General features: G+C 49.2%; 1 protein-coding gene across 6 annotated transcripts in view; it reads left to right on the forward strand.

Moving 5' to 3' along the window:
* The window catches only part of HIVEP3 (HIVEP zinc finger 3), a 243,092-nt gene that overhangs the window by 124,126 nt on the left and 97,107 nt on the right, over nt 1-21,859 (forward strand). For 4 of the 6 annotated variants that reach the window (XM_057397884.1, XM_057397885.1, XM_057397888.1 and 1 more), the window contains one exon: nt 16,368-16,461. The exons of the other annotated variants lie outside the window; for them this stretch is intronic. The gene's annotated coding sequence lies outside the window, so the exon portion shown is untranslated. The remainder of the gene's footprint in view (nt 1-16,367; nt 16,462-21,859) is intronic. 6 annotated transcript variants of the gene reach the window in all.

Here is a 21,859-nt window from a genome sequence, read left to right on the forward strand (position 1 = left end):
CTTTTAAAGGAAAGCTCAAGGAGTGAGCAGGTCAATAACATTGGCTGCCAGCAACCTCAGAGCATTCCCGGGCTTTCACAAAGCCCACTTTGTGCTAGGGTTAACCCAAGCAAAATCCACAGGGAAGGAAAATGGGATGAACCTTGTCGAACCAAATGGGTGTCCTCTGTCTGCATTTTGTGTCCAGGCAGAGCTTGACTCCTTGATTCTTTTCCTCCTTAATCAGCTTCGTGTCACTGTAAATCTGTGAGGTGATGCGCAGTGACCTGCTGATGGTTTCTGTCGTGCCAGCTCATGATCTGCTGGGCACTAATGTGTCACGCTTGATGAGGTTGTGCCCGTCTGAGTCCTGTCCTGCACTGTGCAAGGAGAGGAGCTTTGTTCCAAGGGGAGGCAGAGGCATGGTTTTGATCTCAGGCTTTCCTTGGTCTGGCCCACACCAGTCTCTCCTGACTCTGGCAGTGGAAGGATGAAGTCCCTTCCCACCTCAACCATGCTGTTTATGTGTTGTGAAGGATGTTCCCTTTATATGTGGTACACGGGAACAAGTCAAGGACTAAAAATAACAGTTCAGTGCTGCTGCTGCTGGTGCATAACCTCTTGAGAGCCAGGCTTCATGTGTCTGCTTCTCATGCTCTTGCTGTGACACGGACAGGGAATGAGGAGTGTTGGAGCCACCTTGCAGGAGGCAAACTGGGGCAGTAAATCTCAGCTTTCCATTTGCTGCTTTCCCTCCACGTCTCAATTTCTCTATGGCCTACTCGGTTTCCTCTCTCTGTCATCCCCCTGGGCTTGGCTGTGCTGCTGCTTCCCACTGGTTGCTGACCTCTTAGATGATAAACCCCAAAAGGGCAATTCACCTTTACGTGCCTTGCACGAACGGTAGTGAACAAAGATGCCTGGCTCTCGCTTGCTGCCGATGTGGCCTCTGGGAGGTGATGTACAGATTTACCAGCTGTAGAAGAGCAAGTTTTCAAGCTAAAGATCTCTATTTAACCTTTTCCCTGAAGCTTGTATTACTTCCAATAATCCACACTCAAAGGAGTGGGGGGACTCCCACACTCCCACAACCCCCCTGACTCAAGCTACTGGTCCCAGGTCTCTGGGTTATTTGAGAGCCAGCCCTCTGCAAGGAGCACCAGAGGAAGCCTGCTTCATGCTTGCTCCTCCTCCTCTTCCTCCCTGGCTGTGGCAATCATGGGAATGGCAGGAGGCCAGCAAGCCCTTACACACTGCAGCTCTTTACACTTGGTCACGAGCCTTGGTCTGGGAAAGTAAGAACATCCTTCAAGTTAATTATGTGTTTCAGCACCCTCCCTAAGCAAGCATGGTTTTTTAATCGAGACCCTCAGTTGCAGGTGAGAAGAGAGAGGATGGGAACATCACTGACTTCACCCTGCAGGTTTCAAGCTGATTGTATGCCAAAACATCATTAATTTCTGCATATCAGAAATGAAGCTTTTGCTGTCTGTGCTCGGTGCTGAGATATGCAGGTCTCACTGCACAGCTCTATTAGCTCAATTTACCTTTCTTTTCCAAGACAGTTTTAGCACTAATTGACCAGAATTCAAACCAGCTTTCTCTCCTGGTAATGTGGGTTCATTGCTTATAATTGACCTGCTCTTCTGGCAGTGAAGAGAGCTCTATCAGCCAGCATGTACTGTGTGTCTGTAGCCTGTAATTACTTAGATTTAAGCCCTTGAAGGAAAATCTTAGGTGTTTTCTCTGCTGAGTTGAAACTGTAAAATAATATATAGGAAAGACAAATTTTCAAGCTAGTCTTTTAAATGTCTAAGCAGAGTCAGGGAAAGGAGGCTTAGCACTTTTGGGCTGCTGGTGGAATACAGCTTTATGGAGGTTATGGTTTCAGATCTTCTAGAAGGACAGCCAAAGGAAGGCATTTTTATGTCACTCTCCCAGAGTTATTGGTTGCAATGGGTGACACAGAGGTACCCAGTTTTGCCATTCTAAAAGCACACTTCAGAACACAAACCCCAATGCTGAGGTGTTCCAGTTGAGTGCAGTCCTGAGCAGCAATGCATCCTCAGCCACTCACAGACCATCTCCACACATACTCCTCTCCAGAAGCTGGTAGCCAGTGTTTCCTGTGGTCTCCCCTGCAGAGACACGCACCCCACTGGCTCCCAGGACCTTCCTCTACTTGCCAACTCTTCTGGCTTGGTGTTTGCTAGGGATCACACACTGACCCCTGTTCCCAGTCCCAACTGCTGCACCCAACCTCATACACACAGACATGCTGACGGTGTCTCCACCCAGGAAAACACTTAGAAATGAAGTTTAATAGAAGATAGGACAGGCTGTGCTGGACAAGTGTACTCACCAGCACTGCTTACACAGGGGTGGCCCTTTTATGCCTCTAGTTTACCACATATGCTCATCCCAAAACCATCTTGATCCCTCCCTTTCCCAACTGTGGTGCCTTCCCTAAACGTCCTATTGTAAGTCTTGTGCAATCCCCAAATGCCCTTTCCCTGCACCCTATGTGTCTGACACCCCCTCAGTCCCAAAGGAACTCCAGTTGACTCATCTCAATGGGTTTCACAACCATACCCTGGGGCTTGGAGCTCTCCTGGGAGGAGCTGGGCAAGGGAGTCCCTTCTCCTGAGCCCATCATTTTGGTCTCCACCTGCCATTGTGCCTTGTGCTCCTCTGGGCTTGTGGAGGTGGATGTGGGATGGGCTGATGGGCCTGGGAGTATCTGGGCAGGGTTTTATTTGGTTTCCTCGCCTCATGTGGACTCTCTGTTCTCCTTTGTGGGTGTGCAGGTGAGGTTCTTATTGCACAACCTAATATAGCCCACAGAAGTGGCTAGAGATGGTCACGGCCACGTTCTGGCACAACCTTGCACGGCAGTCTCCACCAAAAGGCGATGTCTCCCATCTTTCCTGATGGGAGGTGAGGGGTACATCAAACCTCTAGTCTAAGTTAACATTATAAAACTTAATCCAGTACGGAGGTGGCTGCCTATCAGCAGTTCTCCTACAGCACCTCTCTTATCTCTTATCAGAGAGCATTTTGTGCTTCGTGCTGAATTTGGGGGCTGTCTATGCCTAGTGGGTGGTGTTCAAGCAGATGCCTTCCCTTTGGATGAAGACATAGATCAGGTTATGAGCAAAGTGTCTAGCTCAAAAGCTTGGGGCATTTCTGAGCATGTGTGGGTGCCTGCATGAGAGCACCTAGAGACATCTGAGGTGCTACATGGCCTCTAGTCAAGTTGAGACATCTGCAAGGCTAAGGAGCTCAGAGCATGGCATTTCTTGATCTTTATTTAATGCACACACCACACCAGATGCCAAAGCCAGCCAAAGATGCCTAAGCAGATGCAAAAACATCTGGACTTCACCTAAATCTCCACGATTTCCTTATTCTGCTGTGATCCAGCATAGAGCATTGGCTGATCTCCAGCAGAAGTCTTTTTCTATTCTCTTGCCTTAGAGGTAAGCAGTAACATAACTTGTGTCATGTAGCCATGAGGGAGAGAAGAAAATTGAGAGAGTGGGAAACATACCTCACTGCTTAAATTAACCTCTCTGGGATTCTTTTTAGAAGATAGGAAAAATGACAACCTGATTTATAACAGCCCTTTTCTGCCTTGAAATTCACTGTGTGCCTGTCCTGTCTCTCTGCATCTCGAAATAAATCATCAAGAGCTTCAGCAATGCACTCATAGAAATGGACCCTTTTATTTGGCCACCATGTGCACTTGACAGCTCAAACACGCTTTTCCAGGCAGCGCTGCCTCTCTGTGGTTTCTTCTCCAGACCCCCTGAGTTCAAAGCATTGATTTTCCATTTAGGCTTTGCGATTTTTCTCTTGGTTGGGGTCTCTAAGGGGTTGCAGAAGGGGATGGCAGCAGCTTTCTTCATATTGCAGACTGCTGTTTTGGGGAGTTATAATGGGAAACGTAACCAGGGTGAGCAGATGAGTTGTTGTAAAAGCTTCATCCTCCAAAACGAGCAGGATGTGCATGGAATACACGAGTCCTGAGTTCACAAAAGCTGGTGTTCACAAAAGCGAATTGTTGAAGCATCACCCAGCTGCTGTGTGGGCCAGGACTGGCTCCGGTTTTCCCTAAGGCACAGGAGCACAGATGTAGAAAATGCTTTTCTCTCTTTCTACCTCAAAAAAAAAAGGAGAATAGTTTAAAACAAAGCATCAAGATTTGTCCTTCTTACCTCATGTGACAGAAGAGGCAACCTAGAGGCAAAGAGATGGGACTATCAGGTCTTTAATTTCTCTTTCTGTCCTCAGTAAAGTAACCCAAGCTAGTCTGTTGGCTAATTTTACACCCTCGACACAATGCTCCCCGGAGCATGAACTTAAAGTAGTTGTAAACCAAAAGTTCTTTAAGAAAGAATCACAGTTTGGAGAGTTTGTGGTTTTAGACAGAGAAAATACAGGACAGGACACTGTGTGCTGTGAGAGTGAGGATCAGGGTGGCTTGCGTGTCCCCAGGCTTGGGCACTCTGTGTGTTCACAGGGACAGAGGAGGAATTTTCCTGCCCTCGGAAATTTCCCGAGGGCAGGAAAATTGGGATTCACACAAACAGAGACTTTGTGCAGGAATAGCCCGGTTCTGACTATGATTTTCTCAGATCTGGAAATAAATCCATGACAGAGGCTCCCAGGAAGTCCTCTGCAGAGTCAGGCTTAGCTGGTCCTGCGTGTGGGACAGCCTTGTTCTTGGTGGTTCTTTGATGCATGGAAAACCCTAGTCATTCCTTTTCTCACATTAATAACTGTTTATACAAGAGAGATCCAGTTCCTGATGTGGAGAGGATTGTGACCCACCTGAAACCTGCCAGGTTATTAGGATGCTGACCTGGATGAAGAAAATCGGATCTCATCTGAGCCTCCTCTCCTTGTAGCTGAACACTTCAAGCAGCAAATTAATTCCAGCCAAGTGAGAGGGTTTTCCTCCTGATTTCATTTTTCTAATTAACAAATGTGAAAGATCCTTGCTGCATCCTAAGGCAGGGCAGGGAAACGTCTGAAGACATCCATGCGCACACACATACCAAGAAAACCTGTTGTCAGCATCCCTGCTATGGATCTAAACCTAGGTGAGCTTTCTCCATCTTCCTCTCACAGCATCTGCTCTGAGCAGGAGGCTCTGATGGCAAAGCAGCACCTGCATTTAGTTGTTTCCTTTGTCCTGGAGGTGGAGGCTTGCAGGTAATGCTTGCTTAGGAGTCCAGGTCATCCCCATGCTCAAGGCTGTGTTCTTTCTGGAGTTTCAGTGCCATTCTCTGCATTCCCAGAAATCCTCATTCTCATTGCCTAGTCCATTGCCATACCATCTTTATAAGGAATGAACCCTCAAATCATTTCTATGACCAATACATCCCCTTTGTGTGAACCTGAATGCAGGAGAGAGAATATAGGACAGCAGGAGAGGATAAAAATCAGAGAAAAATATCTTCACATGCAAAGCAAGTTTATCAGGAGCTGTGCCGGTGGTTATGGAAACTCCCTTAGTCCTTAACAAGATGTGTATCCGTGTTGTTGTTTACAGGATAGCCAGTCTGAAACCACCCCAATAACCAGTTGCATTAAGACAGCTGGGATCTTGCCTGCGGACTGTTGACACAAGTTGTCAGAACTAAGTTTGGAAGGATGTTAGCCAATTCCTGCCTGAATTAGAACTATCCTGCCTCATCCTTGGTGCTGCATTGGAGGAGGCGATGTTCACAGATGGGTGGGATCCACCCCTGTGTGCCAGAGTAGCCCATAGACAACTCAGAGGGTCTTAAAGGGGGTTGAACTTCACCTGTATTTACTCCAGCCCCAATTAGGCTGCAGCCACATACACAGACATGGTCTTGATTCCTAGGTCATGTTGGGACATGTCAACTCATTACTGACTGCACGTAGACTCCCGAATGGCCCAAGCACATTGCAGCTATTTTCCCCTGTTCGTGCAGCTCTGGGTTTTCACCATGATACTGATGAAGTTCAATCAACTGATGGAACAGACCTGTCCTTCTCTTCCCTCGCTATGACTTCTTGAGTGCAGTTTGATGGTACAGCCACGTCCCTTCTGGCCACCTCTGGGTAAGTGATACAGGAAGGGATAGACCTTGGTATGAACAAGAATGGCAGCTCAGCATCTGGAACCACAAACACTACACTGGTGATTTTACGGTTTCCTGCAATGTGTTGGCTCAGATTGTTTGGGGTTTTTTGATACCTTCATTTCCCATGTGTTTATTTGAATTTATTTCTGTATGTGACATGAAGTCCTAATTTCCTAGGTTTAGAAGTTCTAAGTGACTGTATCTTATTTTGGAATGGTCTTTTTGATGAATTTCCTTGTCTAAAATGTATATTTTGTTGGTATGGTGTTCATTAGTGAATGATATCCAACTGAATGTATGAATAATGCATAATAACCGCAGTGAGGGTAGTCAGGTGACATTTCTAGTGGTCTGATGAAGTGTAAACTGATGCATGCTCATGCACTCACATGCACACATCCTTTTAAAAGCACACTACTGGAGTTTCAGGGCAGTGAGAGCAGCAGGGTTGAGACCCCCCTCATCTCCCTCCAGTTGAGAAGTCATCCACTCTCCCTTTGCAGTCACGAGAGAGGACAAAGAGTGTTTCAGGTCATGATTCACCTACTACTTCAGCTGTGTATCTTGCAACGAAGTGAATCGACTCTAGGACTTCCTCCATGAAAGGAGGTGTGGAGGTATTTGCTTTGCAGAGAGCTGAAGTTGGGTGAGATAAATTCCAGCCAGGAAACACGCTGCAGAAGACAGGCATTAATATATTTTTATTAGCAATAGCTTAGAGGCCTGTGCTGCCAAGAACAGCAGATTGGGAAAAGGTGTGCAGGGTTAAATCCCCCAGCCCTTTCTTCTCTGTACTTTAAAGGCTTCCTTTGTGTGACCAAGCAACACACAAAGATGCCAGACAAAGAGACGAGGCTGCTGGGAGCCTGGAAGTCCCCTGTGGTCAAAGTACCAGGTAGCCGCAAAGTTCTTAAGGAGCAATGCCAAGTGAGCAATGAGAACTGGTGCTGCCCCTGCCCATTCATTACAGCCACTGGTGAACACATGGCCACAGTAAATAAGAGACCTGTTTATTCTTGTAACAGCTCTGTTTCAGAGGTGTTAGGTTAGATCTTAGGCAGAAGCTCTTCCCTGTGAGGGTGCTGAGGCGCTGGCACAGGGTGCCCAGAGAAGCTGTGGCTGCCCCATCCCTGGCAGTGTTCAAGGCCAGGTTGGACACAGGGGCTTGGAGCAAGCTGCTCTAGTGGAAGGGGTCCCTGCCCGTGGCAGGGGTTGGAGCTGGAGGAGCTTTAAGGTCCCTCCAACACAAACCAGTCTGGGATTCTGCGAGTCTAAGTAGCCAAGGTACCACAAGAGAACACGTTGATTAGGTACAACAGTCATTCTTGAATGATGAAGTTGCTTAATTATATCTTTCCTAGTGTAGACTATGTTTAAGATTTTACTGAATATTACCTTTGCTTTTTACTGAAGTTGAACTTAGAATCATAGAGTTATAGAATAGTTAGGGTTGGAAAGGACCTTATGATCATCAAGTTCCAACCTCCCTGCCATGGGCAGGGACACCTCACACTAAACCATGGCACTCAAGGCTCTGTCCAACCTGGTCTTGAACACTGCCAGGGATGGAGCATTCACAACCTCCCTGGGCAACCCATTCCAGTGCCTCACCACCCTAACAGGGAAGAATTTCCTCCTTATATCCAATCTAAACTTCCCCTGTTTAAGTTTTAACCCATTACCCCTTGTCCTATCACTAGAGTCCCTAATGAAGAGTCCCTCCCCAGCATCCCTATAGGCCCCCTTCAGATACTGGAAGGCTGCTATGAGGTCTCCACGCAGCCTTCTCCAGAGTCAACGTTACTGTGGGGCCACTTAGGCCAAAGCCAAGCTTGCTGCAGAAACTAGTTTTGCACCAGTTCTAACATTATTATTAAGTGGATGCATATTTCTACATGTACGGAACAAATGCTGTAAATCTGGAGAAGCTGTGCTGAGTGCAGCTTCTTGTACATCAAAGAACTGAAATCTCTGCCTTACAAATGCAAAAGGAAAAGAAACCAACTGACTCTTAACTATAAAGTTATGGTTGTTGCCTGAATGATGCTTTTATTCCCTTTTTCGGTGGTGTTAGGCTGCTGCCTGCTCTCCCTTGAGCTTCCATCAAAAGATGCTGTCAGTTAGTGCCCCCCCCCTTTGCATTTAGCCACAGATGCAAAACTTATGATGCTTTATTATTGAAGTTTGTTAAAAGGACACAGTCCACTAATAAAACTATTTTGGTTTTCTTTTGCTAATTCTGACTTGAAAGAGAGAATATGAGCTGACGAAACGATGTGAGTGGCTTTAGTGAGAAGCATAAATGAGGTAATGCAATTAATGCAAAGAGCAGCAGAGGCTTCTGGTAGAGCACTGGTCACGAGAAATAGCTCTTCCAAGAAAATTCACTCCTGAGTTATTACCTTGCTTCAGTGTAGAGGGGGATTTGTGGTGTTTCAGTCCAAACACACGCTGCTGATCCTGCTGCCTTCAAAGTTTTAGGGGTTTCTAATTGCTGCCCAATGTATTGGGTTTGGAAGAGCTATAACCTGCTCTAGGTGACCCTGCCCGGGCAAGGAGGTTGGGCTACATGATCTCCAGAGCTCCCTTCCAACCTGAATGTGGTCACAGTGATCCTGTGAATCAGTGAATTAAAAGCCAGTTGCTTCTGCTCAGGTCCTAGCAAAGGAGGCAGTTTTAGGGAACATGTGTTTTGTCTTTAGAAGAAATAGCTGTCATTGTCCAGCCTTATCCAAGCCTTGTACTCATCCATCTCATGATGTAGCCCTACTTAAAACTGCATTTCAGGATTAATCTCGTTTTTCTCTAATGAGGATGTATTATTCAATGTTTCTTGTGTCATCCATTATTTTACTTCTTCCTGGCTGAGTCCGTGGCCATGTGCAGCATAAACTGTCCTATTTAAATACCACTGAGAATCTGGGGCCAAATTCAACTTCAGAATTACTCCTTTGAAACGAATGGGCAAACTGTTGGGAAAACTTTCCTGTTTGTCTGTGTATATACTAAGGAGCAGCTATCCAGAGTTCTGGGTGCCCAGGAGAAATCTTTACAAATAATAAATCATAGGATTACAGAGTGGTTTGGGTTGGAAAGGACTCTAAGATCATAGAGTTCCAAGCCCTGTCCAACTTGAATTTCTTCCTTATATCCAACCTAAATCCTTCCCTGTTTCAGTTTGAACCAATTCCTCCTTGTCCTATCTCTCCAGTCCCTGATGAAGAGCCCTTCTCCAGCATCCTTGTAGCCCCCTTCAGATACTGGAAGCTGCTCTGAGGTCTCCACGCAGCTTCCTGAAGCTGAACAGCCTCAGTTCTCTTAGTCTGCCTTTGTATAGGAGGAGCTCCAGGCCCTCATCCTCGTGGCCTCCTCTGGACTTGCTCCAACAGCTCCATGTCCTTCTTATGTTGGGGCCACCAGAACTGTGCACATACAAAACCAACCTGTCAGTTCAGCTGGAGCAAACGGAATAATCCTGTAACCGAGCTGAGTCCCTCAGCCCCAGCAGTGGCTTCCCCCTCAGCCTGCAAGGCGAATTGGGCTGAGCAGGGTAACCTGAGAGCAGACTGTTACAGGAGTAGTGTGTGAGCAAGTGCCAAAGGTCCAAGACAGGGCAGGCTGCCCGCACTGCCACCTCCTCCTCGGCCTCTGCTGTGGGAGGGCTCCTGCACCTGCAGTGGGATGCTGCCATGGAGAGGTGGAAGAAGCTATTGCTTCACATGGGGTTGTCCCCTAAAACAAAGCAATGGCAGTGTTTGGGTTCATCCTGGCTGTAATTCCACCAGTGCAGAGGATGCACAACACATTGGTGACCTGCTGAGACACACCAAAGTGCAAAGGCTGCAAGTGGAGCCTCCGCATCTGAGCACCGATGGGCTGGGATGTGTGACTCAAAACCAGGAGCTCATATAAGGACACAAAGCCCGTCACATTCCCCAAGTGTGGCATTGAAACAACACATCTCACCCAGCAAAACATGTGCTTCCTGTGAGCTCCAGCAGCCTCTGTGGCACTGGCTTTGCTTTTCCTCTTGTCTTCCTTGACATGGTGTTCTCCCTGCCCGGGAATTCATGGTGAGGACATCCTTTGCCCTGCCGTATTTAAGGGAAAATGAATATTCACATGGGACAGTTGGTAATTTCACAGTCGAGAGTGATTCTGGTGACTTGGAAAGGGTTGTCAGGGTCAAAATGAAAGAGAAATAGGTTTTGGGGAGTGTGACTGCATTTTGATGGCTATTTCTATGGCATCTTTTCTCTATAAGGCTGATAAATACTTGTGGACTATATACATATGGTATTTCTAAAGAGGAGACCGGTGAGATCAGAAATCAGTGGCTGATTTTACAAATAGGCATTTAGGATATTTGAGATGAGCAATTTCTAATAGGACTTTTGAGCTCTACTAGGTAGAATTGGGAAGACTTTATCCACAAGACGTGAGGATGGCAATTTGCGACCACTTGACTTCTTTGAAGCAAAATGGAACGTTTGTTTTTGCACTGTTTCCTAAAGGGGAGATGACTCCTGTGGATACAGAGCAATTGAAAATATATGGTAAAAATGCTTATTTAGTTTATAAATTAATGCTTATGATGTATAGACCCTCCTTCTGCTAGATGTGGACCTCGTCTGTAACACCTTGTTTCATATGCGTTGATGTGGTTATTGGGGTGTTTCCTGTATATTGGGCTATTTCAGTGGATTCCAACCTTTTTCCTTGATTTGTACATCTCACATTTTTACAGGGGGGTGCATCATTTGCATAGCTAGTTCCAGCTTCCAGGGGCTGGATTTGCTTTTCTTAGTTACAGCTCACAAAAACCTTACAAGCTGCCACTGATCCCCAGGGCTCCCCAGGCACACTGGAAATGCCTGGCCTAAAACTTATAGAAAGGTTGTCCAGGAAAATAGAAGGGAAGGGAAAAAATGGGCTGGGAAGTCACTGTGTCTCATCTCCCAGTGCAAACAGGGCTGGCAACTGAGAGAGTTTGGGCTGATGGAATCATGGAACAGTGAGGGTTGGAAAGGACCTTAAGATCATCTAGTTCCAACCCCCAAAGCTCTGTAGAACCCCCAAGTTCTGAAGATGCTGTTTCCTGTCTCCTGGTACGCTGCAGAACTGGGGTAGGTGAGTGGGAAGCTGCTCATGTGCTTGTGCAAACATGTTAAAATAGGGTAAGATGGTGCTTGAAGAAATGGATGTTGTTTGGTCCAGCACAGTAAGCATAGCTTAAGGCCATTCGATCTCCATAGGAACACTTGTGGTGAAGGGAGAAGTCCCAGGTTTCTAGCTGACCTTCTCCCAGGGAGATGCTGAGCAGTGCCTGGGTTGGGGGGGAGCTGGTAGGTCAGGTAACCCCTGGATGCTGGGAATGAAGGCAGAAGGAAAGGGCACAGGCAGCCAGAGATCACAGAGCTCCAAGGCGAGGGTCTGTGCCACGGTCCGGAGCTGGCAGGGATGGTTTGGAGGCAGGAAGCACGTCAGCCTGGTTGCTTTACTCATTAATTCCTGCCATGCCAAAATGCAGCAGCGTCCCTCCCCGAGCGCTTTTCCCCGTGGTGGAATACATGTGCTCGCTCGGATTACTCATGGCTGGCTGCACTTTCCATTCGCAACATATTGTTTGACAAATGTCAATTCTGCAGAAAAAAGCATTTTTATGATTTCTTCGAGACAAAGTTTCAGATTTAACATTGAGCAGATGCTCTGTCTAAAATTAGCATAATGATTCCTCATGCCTGTTACTTACAAGGACATGTGTCTTTAATGGAAGTGTTGGAATAATAATGAAACTTTGCAGTGATTTTTTTTTTTGGGGGGGGATAATTGAATATTCTCCCACATGCTTTTGAAATGTTTAACAAGCACAGGGACCTTTTGCGTTAAGGAACGTTGTTATTCCCATTTTGCAGATGTGGAAAGTGAGACACAGAGCTCCTGCAGTGCCTGATGTCCAGGATGGAAGCAAGCTGGGGAGAGCAGAGCTACGACAGGGCGTGAGAGGGAGGAACTGAAGCCAAACCAGTGCTGCCCTTCAATGGGGGTTTGGTGACGGGATGGCAAAAGAAGGGATATGGGCTTCCTGGGGTCAGTCTTCCAAATAATCTCACCCCAGGAAAGGTGCCTGGTGGGATTTCTAAAAGCAGGGGGAGCTCAGGGCTTGCCAGTGGTGCTGAGTGACCTAAAACTTCTGAAGATCTTATTTCGCTTTTAGGGATTTACAGTTCAGGTTGTAAAAGGTTGTTAAATGTGTCTGAAATGTGTTTGATTCACTGGTTTTGGCTACTGTAGCTTTCCCAAGGGGAAAGGATGACATGAAAACCGTGTTCCCTGTCTCCTATTCAGTCAGGAGTGTGATTGCCCATAGCTGGGCATAGGGGCTTTAATAAAAACTAAATACACAACAGCATTTGTAGGTCCCCAGACAGGTGAAGTGACCTGTTGATAACTGCACAGCAAATCTGTGAGAACTCATGTGAAAATCCCTGGTTCCTTTGCTTTCTTATACCTAAAGGGGCTCCAGGAAACCTGGAGAGGGTCTTTGGACAAGGGTCTGTAGGGACAGGCCAAGGGGAATGGCTTTAACCTGCCAGAGGGGAGACTGAGATGAGCTCTTAGGCAGAAGCTCTTCCCTGGGAGGGTGCTGAGGCGCTGGCACAGGGTGCCCAGAGAAGCTGTGGCTGCCCCATCCCTGGCAGTGCTCAAGGCCAGGTTGGACACAGGGGCTTGGAGCAAGCTGCTCTAGTGGAAGGGGTCCCTGCCTGTGGCAGGGGTTGGAGCTGGGTGAGCTTTAAGGTCCCTTCCAACCCAAACCAGGCTGGGATTCTGATTCCCACACTGTAGCAAAGGGGTTCTTTGGGGGAACCTCCTTTCCCAGTGAGTTACTCAAACAGCAGCTCGAACAGTCACGGATATGGAAAAGCTCAAAGTCCTGACCATGCTTTTGGCTTCTCTTAATGCATTTTAGCAGCAGGGAAGAGAAGAGCGAGTTGGGGACCAGCTGGAAGAGCACAGAGCAAACAGAGCACCAAGGGTGCTCCGAGGAGGAGCACAGCGCTGGGAACTCCTCCACAGCAGCAGGGGTGGTGGAAAAAGCAATAGAGCCCAAAACCAGAGAAGTGGGAACAGATTCAAAGAGGTTTTTCAGGCAGCGGGTAATTTGTGCACACCCTGGGCCACGCTGAGGTGAACAGGAGTGGGGTGAAGGCAGCGTAACCAGACTAAACACCAAGGGGAGGGAAAGAGGCTGAGCTTTAAATGAGATGCGGTTGTTTAAACCTGACCTGAGGACAGCCCCTTTCCTGACTAAATGCTGGGTTCTAACAAAGGATATCCACAAAACTGCTGGTCACGGCCTGAACTTAACCCTCTGTGTTCCTGACCCTGCGGTGGGAAGAGGAGTCTCAGGGGAGCCTGGTCCTTCCTTTTCCCATCCAAGCAAAACCACACTCTTCCACCCAGGAAAAGCCACCAGGACCAGGCAAACACCTTTGTGTTGGTTGCCCTGAATGGTGGTGTTTGTGCTCAGGGGGAAAAATACCTGGACCTTTTTGGGTGTTGGAGCACAGAGCTCAACCTCCACGATTGTGAAAAGGATGTTTGGGTGTTTGACGGGATGAGCACAGTAAAGGAGGCTGGTTAAAATCATTCAAACCCTGAATGTGCCCGTGTTTGATGTTCTGTGGTGCACTCTTAAAGCAATGTTAGCACTTTGCCAGTGTTTTCCTGAATTCCTGGGGCTGTGTCTTCCAAGGAAGAGAGAATTTATCATAACAGAAGTGCTGAAGCCTCTCACAGTCACTCCAGGCTGGGAGATGATACTTCAGTAAGTCCTTCTCACAGCTCTCAGTTCATCCCTGTGCACAGAAGGAAGGAAGGAAGACGGTGGACGTCAGGAGGAGATGATCTGTCTGGCCTAGTGAAATCAGAACCATCATGAAGCTGCTGATGAAATCCTAGGTTGGTTTGGGTTGGAAGGGACCTGAAAGATCTGAGACTTATGCAGTAACTGAGATGTAGCTGATTTTAACCCACTGTGACATGGAGTAAATGGGACATTGCTTTGGTGGCTGCTTTTGCTTCTGATTAGGGGTCCCTGTGTTTCTGTCCATGCTACTATGAGCTCTACTTCATCTATTACACGTCTGTCCATACCCTCAAGTTGGATGCTTGCCGTATGCAGTCCCTTCTATTGCCACAGTCCCCTGGGCAGTGTGGGTTGTGTTAGCTGGCCTTGAGGTGACAAACCTGCTTTTACTGCTCCTGGCCCACCAGAGCTGGGCTGTGCAGAGCTCTGGATGCGATCTGCTCTCCATGGCCAGCAGCAAACGGGATGTGCAGCTGGGGCTGGAACCCAGCGTCTGGGATGGAGCAGCTCAGTAATTGCAGCCAGTTCGATGTGAGAGCTGGCTCGAGGGGGGAATACACCCAATTTCAGTGTTTATCAAGTGAGGTTTGGGAGGGTAGAGGCCATTCCACATGCACTGGTTGAGAGTCCTTGCGGGCCAGTTAGCATATCCAGTGTCTGACTGCATCCGTACAATTCCTTAAGGACCTTAAGCAACTGCACCTGCTGACACCAAAGTGACTCAGGCTGAGCCTGGAGCAGCTTGGGAACAAAATTAAACAAATAAAACTATGGAGCATTTTTACATCATGCTCCAATGCTCATTTCTGCCTGAAATGAGAGGAGCTGAAATTGGGTGTGAAACCGGGCTATTGAGGGAATTGAAGCGCATGTGTTACACGGTATTTGTATTACAAAAGCATTCAGGGGATGCAGTTGACGTGGAGCTTGCTCTGTGGCTGGTTGGAGATAGGCCAGGCGGGTGTTTCGATAGCGGGTTCCCAGTCATTCATTCTCCTGATGAGCAATGTGCTGTTTGCTGAGCAAAGTGACACCTCTGTTGACGTTCACCCCAAAAAGCACATCCGGTGAAGTTTCTCATTTGGCTGCCAGTGTAATTCCATCACAGAGACTTCGCATCATTGCTATTTCATCATTAGGTGACTTTTCTTTTGGCCTAACCCTGACTTGATAAAGTCTGGAGTCAGATAGGAACATCGGCTTGGTAATAGTGGGGGTTCTGAGGGGTCAGGGTGTTCAGGGATTTTTTTGTGCTGCCTGCCTTAGAAAAGGAGCGCTGAGATGCAGTTTCGGCCAAGCCAGCTCTGGGGTACAGCTACTTCTGCTTTCTTCTACCCCCCTCCCAGCCTGCTGCTTCCCAGCTGTTTGGCCTGGGGTTGTCTGACTCCGTCCTCTGAGCTCATCTCAGGCTGCCCAGAGCCGGGATGCCGGTGGGAGCCTTAGGCCATCATCCCAGAGAAGTGGGACGGGGCTCTGCGGATCTCGGGATCTCGCCTGCCTGCTCGTTTTGCCTTGCCTGCAGCAGAATGAAGGAGGAATTTGTCCTTCTCCCTTTTAGCGCAAGGGCTCAGGCTTGCAGATTGCTACGGCAGTGATAATTTATGGGGAAAAACAAAAGGAAAAAAGGGACAAAAAGAGGAAAAGGAGAAAAAAAATCTGACTGCGTTTGGGGTAATCGGGGCCGTCGAGGGGGTGCCGGACCCTCTTTCCCCCTCCTCTCCCTGCCGCAGCAGCGGGCGGAAGCGGACGGGTCCCTCTGACCCCCCCTTCCCCGGTTGCAGCCCCCCTTCCGCTTCCCAATCCCGAGGGAAGCTGCTCGGGCTGCCCTCAGGTCCCCCCCCCCTCAGATGGGGGAGCGGGATTGCCGGGACAGAGCGGGAGGGGATGAGGAGGAGGAGGATGTGGTGGAGGAAGGCGGCGAGGGAGGGATGGATGGAGAGGGGAGGGAGGCGGCGGGGCGGGCGAGCCGCGCTGGCAGCACCGTGCCGGCAGCGCGCTCCCTCCGCCGGGCCGGGGCTGCTTCCTTCCCTCCCGGGCTCCAACGGCACCGGCTCCTGCAGGCAAGAAGCCGCTTTTGTGATGGAAAGCGCTGGGAGGTGGGGGGGGGGGGGGAACGACGCGGACCACGAGCATCTCCGACCCGCTCCTGCGGTCCAGCCCGGCGGAGTCTCGGTTCCCCCGTCCCCGCTCGGGGCTGCGGGGACCGGGCAGCCCCGGCAGCTCCTCCCGCAGCATCCGGGGGCCGCAGGATTCCCTTGTCCGCTCCGAGAGCCCCGGCAGCTGCTTGACAACAGGAAACAATGTGTAGTGAATGGAAAAAGGGGGTGGCGCCGGCTGAACAACTTCCCTTTACATCACTGCCCAAATAAGGAGCTTTAAACTCACCTTTTCTGTTGCAGCCCGGCAGAAGATCCCCCCGGAGCCCCCGGTCCCCACCGCCCGGCGGGCAGAGCCATGGGAGAGCCGCGGCTGCCGAGCGGGGGGCGAGCGCAGGTAACGGACCCGGTCCTGCTTCCAGGTTGCGGGACGGGGATGAGGGGGGGGTACGAGCTCTACTCCATAGATACACATTATTAATTATTCCTCGTATCTGCCGTGGAGAGGGAAGAGCAGCCGGTGAGGTGTAATTACGAGCACTTGTAGCAGGCGGGCACAGGATGAGGTCACCGCAGTGAGTAACGCGGAGTTACGGGATGTCGGGTTACTCCGCAGTGTAAACACCGAGGGGTTGTTTCTCTTGATCCGGCGCCAGGCAGCCCTGGCACTGGCATGAACTGTTCCGCTCTTAATTGGCGGCCACCTCTAATTAACGTCCTGCGAGCTGGCGACTCGGACTGGCTGCACCATGGGGCAGGGGTGAGCTCTCTGTCCGGCTGTCTGGGACGGATTTCCTCCTTATCGCTTGCACAGGAAGGCAAGCGGGGAGCAGAGGGGTTGTTCCCGGGCCACACGTGATGTGAGGGAGAAGCAGTGTGAGTGAATTCCCTGGGCGAGCTCCTGGCAAACTGGTTTTCCCAATCCAGAGCCCAAATTACCTGCTGGGCTGCTGCAAGGAAGCCAGAGGGGTTGGATGCAGGGAAGGAGGAAGACTCCTCCTGTACCTGGGGCTGACCCTCTGTGTGCTTCATCCTTTTCAAGTGTCTCTCGCTGCTGAGCACCTGCACATCAGCATATAATGAGGCAGCTTTAAAAATGCATTAAGTCTGAGTAAATGGGCGCTAACAATTTAAGCTTCTTAATCCTCCTCGATGGAAATGAATAACGCTTTGGATGCACCCAGAGGTGTGATCAGAGATGCAGACACGCGCTGAGCCGCGCTATGCAAATGTGGGGATCATTATTCCGGGAAAAGGCACCATGCATCGTTTTATGTCGCTTTTCCTCCTTGTTCTGTAGCTAATCCCCTCTATCGGGAAAGCACCAGGCACTTTTACCCAGTTCCACTCTGGCAAGTGGAAATGTCTGGAGCAGCTGACATGGTGATTTATGGTGTGAGCAATAGAATCCAAGTCCAGCTCCGCTGCTTGAGGATAACCTGTTGCTTACAGGCTTTTAGTTTCCCTGGTGTTGAAAGATGAGGTGTCAGCGTGCAGAGCCAGGTTTAACCTGTGCTGTCTGGATGTCCTGATAGTCCCTTTGTCGGAACTCTCATCTCTCTTACTCTGTTTGGCTTCAGGGCTCCTCGAGGAAGCTGTTTGTGCTTGTTGGGGACTGTCATGCTTTTCTCAGTGCTTCGGGAACTTCTTTCTGGTTATTGTAGGAGAGCTTTCACAATGCTGTCAGAGTGTTTCCCTGATAATAGGTGGGATTTGTGTGGGGTGGGATGTTGTGGTTCTCACTTGGCTTCCCCATCCCTGGAAATGCTCAAGGCTAGGTTGGAGGGGGCTTGGAGCAACCTGGTCTAGTGGAAGGTGTCCCTGCCTGTGGCAAGGTTCCTTCCAACACAAACCAGTCTGATTTATGATTCCATGAAGAGGCTCCAAAGCCCATTGTAATGCATCTCATTGTCCCCATCCCCTTCCTGCTTCTCCCTTCTTAGACACAGGTCAAACTGAAGGGCTGCAAGAAATATGATTTATTTCATCCCTGGAGAATTAACCTTCAGTGGAGGATGCAGAGGTACTGTGTAGACGATGGGGGTTGATGTGTGCTGTCCTGACTTGCTTCTGAGAAGATAAGCCACATGCCCCCAAGGCTTGCCATGGGGCTTCTCGGACTGGTGAAAGATTCACTGCAGTCTTTATTAAGGAAATGGAAAAGAAAATGCGTCGAGGACTTGTGTAAACTGTGTGTCACAGAAGAGGCTTTGAGAAGTTACTGGTGGATTAGCTGATGAAATGTGTTGCCACCAAACTGCATGTGGCAGGTCTGGGCTTTGTGTCCTCTGGGGCACATTCAGCATGCAAAGTGCTGTTGCAGCCCCTGAGAAATGCCTTTGAGGAGCCCTCTCCTCTCCTCGGGAGCTCTTGCAGCAGGAAGGAAAGGGACTTATCACTGTACCCTAACACACAATGGGCACTTCGTATTTCTCTGTGTCAGACATCATGTTTCAGAAACGCGTACGTCCCTCTTGGAGCTTCCGTAGTGCACAAGGGACAAGGTTCCTTCACCCCTTGCCCTCATAAGTGGCAGAAAAAAGGCGAGACAGGACCACAGGCTCTGCTCATTTGCTTTTCCTGACCGAGCAAAAGCACGTTCTTGCAGCTGGGGTGGAGGAAAGGGGGCGGGGGGGGGGGAGGCAAACTCAGAAATGTTTGCAGTTTGCTCCTGAAAAATAGCCGTCAATAGAATAGCTCAGTGTTCAGCTGGGGCAGTCTGCAGCGTGTGTGAGCGTGATCGGATGTGGGGGACTACTGAGGGATCCGGTGGGGTGAGTCCCTGCAGAAACGCTCTCGCAAACCAGATTTATCCTGAAGTTCCCAACAAAAGCGCTGTTGAGAAAGCTGCGGGGATAAGGCAGCGCTGACATGGGTGGGTGAGCAGGAATCGGAGAGAGCCGGGAAGTGTATCCCGCCTGGGGAAATCACCGCCGCCGGCCTCTTGATTGGGTGGCAGGTCATTAATGAGGGGCTCCTGGGAACTCCCTTGCCGTACGTCACTGGCAAAGTCCCATGGCCCCATCGGGTAGCTCCTTCTGCGTTAGGAAAGCTGGCTTTCCCCCCCCGGCTCCCCTCCGCACTGAGGTTCCTGCTGGCTCCGAGCTCGGAGGAGCTCTCCCGGCATCACTTACGGCCACATTTGGCTGCACGTGTTGAATGCAGGAAGGGTTTCAGCAGACTCGCCGTTCCTAAAGCACTTTAAAGCGGTTGCTTTCTCGGCAAAGGGGTTCAAACTGAGGGGGGAAAACCCCAAAACCCTCTGGAAAAGAAAGCGATTGATTTAAAATGTACATTCAACGTTATTGCCTCTGACTTTAAAGAAGCTGCTTGTTAGTAGATCTTGATAGCTCTGCTGGGCTCGGCAGGCAGTAGGGCCAGTTGGGATGCAGGGATATTGTGTTTTCCATCCTGCCCATTACACTTTGCTGAATTCTTCCCACCTTTGGTTTGTTAATCCGCTCCGGTTTCTCACTGGTGCTCCCTCTCCTGGGCTCTGCCGAGACCACCTTGCATGAGGACAGTTGTGATTAGTGCTCCCGCTGTGCTAGGACTTGAATGCAACAAAATGGGCTTTCCCAGGCCGGCTTTGCACAGTCAGCTGGGATCTCGGTGCCTATAATCGGTGCAGTAATCAGAATGGAGATTTTTATCCTGCCGGGCTCTAATTACACGCCTGCATAAGGTGAACCTTTTAATGAGCATCAAAAGACGCATTGTGTGTCAGGGAGGGCCCGTGTTCAAGGGACTAAGGGATTATTCAGTCATTCAAAAAACATTTGCTGAAAGTAAATGTGCAATAAATCTTCCTTATCCTCTACACAGCCTCATTTTCTTCGCAAAGCCCTGAACCAAGCCCAACCCCTCCTCCTTAGGAAGTCCAGGCTGTGTCTAGCCCGTGTAGCACTGATTCTTCCATACTGCCCACTCTTCTGAGCTTTCTGAGAAGGTGAACAGGGATTGCACGTGCAGGAGGGTAAGGTGAGGAAACCAGTGTCAGAGCTCAGTGAGATGAGCAGAGTCATCCCTGAGCCTTAACCACGTGGAAATCCTCTGAGAAGCCTTTTCCCTTAGAGGAACGGTATCTAAACCGTTTAAATGCATCTAAATGGTGTTTTTGTAGCCCTTCTGTTTTTCCAGTTGTACGGAAAATTCATCCTGGGGACGCTTTTCTTCCTGGAAGCGCTCAGCCACTTTGGAGCGGGGATAGCTAAGAGGAAAACATGAGTGAGATCAAGTTTTCCTACCTTCCCAAAATGGACTTGCTGTAAGCATGGACTGCTTGTTCCTCATTGCCTTGACACCCGTGTACCATCTCGCGTAGGCACAAAGCCTTGCGGGGCTGTAGGAGCGAGCAGGGGGGTCAGCCACTGGCACAAGCTCAGAGCAGAGCATCTTCAGCGTGGTGGGAAACTTCATTATACATTGATGATATGAAAATCTTTCTTATGCAAATGAGGTTTTCGGTTTCAGCAGCTCCAGATCCTAAGTTGACTTTTCCATGCCACTTATCCAGACCTTTCCTTCTTCCTTCCTCAGACTTTGGAGGGTCGCCTGCTCATTAAACCATTATTCAGGCTTTGCAGCCCTGAGAGGCTGTGGGGTTTCAATTATTTCTGCTTCTCCATTAGACCTACAGATTTTAGGCAGGAAGGCGAAGTGTGTCAGAAATTGGCTGGATCCGGCTGAATTCAGACATAGGATTTGGGTTTCTCTGCTAATGTTGGTCTCAGATGCACTGGGACATGGAGGGGTTTGCTGAGCCCTCATTTGGTGGTGCAGTGTAGAGGGGAAACCTCAGAAGAATCCAGTGAAATTAAGCCTGGCCCTTTTCCCAGCAAACCTGGTTCCCTGGATTCTTTACTGCCACGCTCCTACATCCAGACTGAAATCCAGCTTCTGCATTGCTTAGGTGGTCTCTCCTCAAGGGCAGTTCATCACTTCACAGAACTCAAAAGGCACAAAACAGCCAAAACTCTTAATTCTATAACCACCTTCTATCACTTTTCATAAGAATTACTAGTGAATTTAAATCCCAGGAATACATGGACTGGCCTTTGTCCTCAGTTGTATGATTATTCTCTTGATACCCCTGTCTATCCTCAGTATTATAGCAAACTCTGAGCCAGTGATGACAAAGGGACACAAGGGGTGTTGTGAGCTGCTTGTATTCCTGATTCAGGTCTTGGGGTAAAAAGCCAGCTAGAGAAGTCTATGGCTGGGCTGCTGCACCCCAAAAGTAACAAGATAAGTTGTGGGTTTAATGCTATAGAGGTCAGTGTCGCACTGCATCTGCCGCCTCCATCCCTTTCATCTGGTGAAGGTGAATGTGTGGTTGTTATTTAGATAGTGGGGTTCACAAAATAGGTTGTGAAACTCGGGGCTTCTAGAAGCTTTCAGGGGGTTCAGGAGGAACACCCTGGGCTTTTGGCTGGTTCCTCCTGCCCCAAGCTGCTTGGAGATGCCCAGGAAAAGGTGCTGGATGCAAAGGCTCTCCCCATTCCCTGCTATTCAGTGTTGTGGCGCTGAGGACTGCAGGGATGCAGTGAGTGACCTGGGACCGGTGCAGAGGGTTTGCCACTAACAGCAGAGTGTTCCAGAGTTTTCCATGAGGCATCACTTACTCTTTAAATAGCTGCCTACGGGTTTCCTGTGTTCTTTCCTGCCCTTTATTCAGTTTTTTGGGGGGTTTGTTGCCTTCTGGGGAGATTTACTAATGTAAAGCTCTAGGAAAACTGGAGGTGGGGCTCAAATGAGTTGAATAGAAATGAAAAATAACAAAGTTCCAGTACGTT

The sequence above is a fragment of the Pezoporus wallicus genome, unplaced genomic scaffold (assembly GCF_028554395.1).
Source record: "Pezoporus wallicus isolate ANWC-B61680 ecotype Strahan unplaced genomic scaffold, APGP_CSIRO_Pwel_v1 contig_10769, whole genome shotgun sequence".
Lineage (NCBI taxonomy): Eukaryota > Metazoa > Chordata > Aves > Psittaciformes > Psittacidae > Pezoporus > Pezoporus wallicus.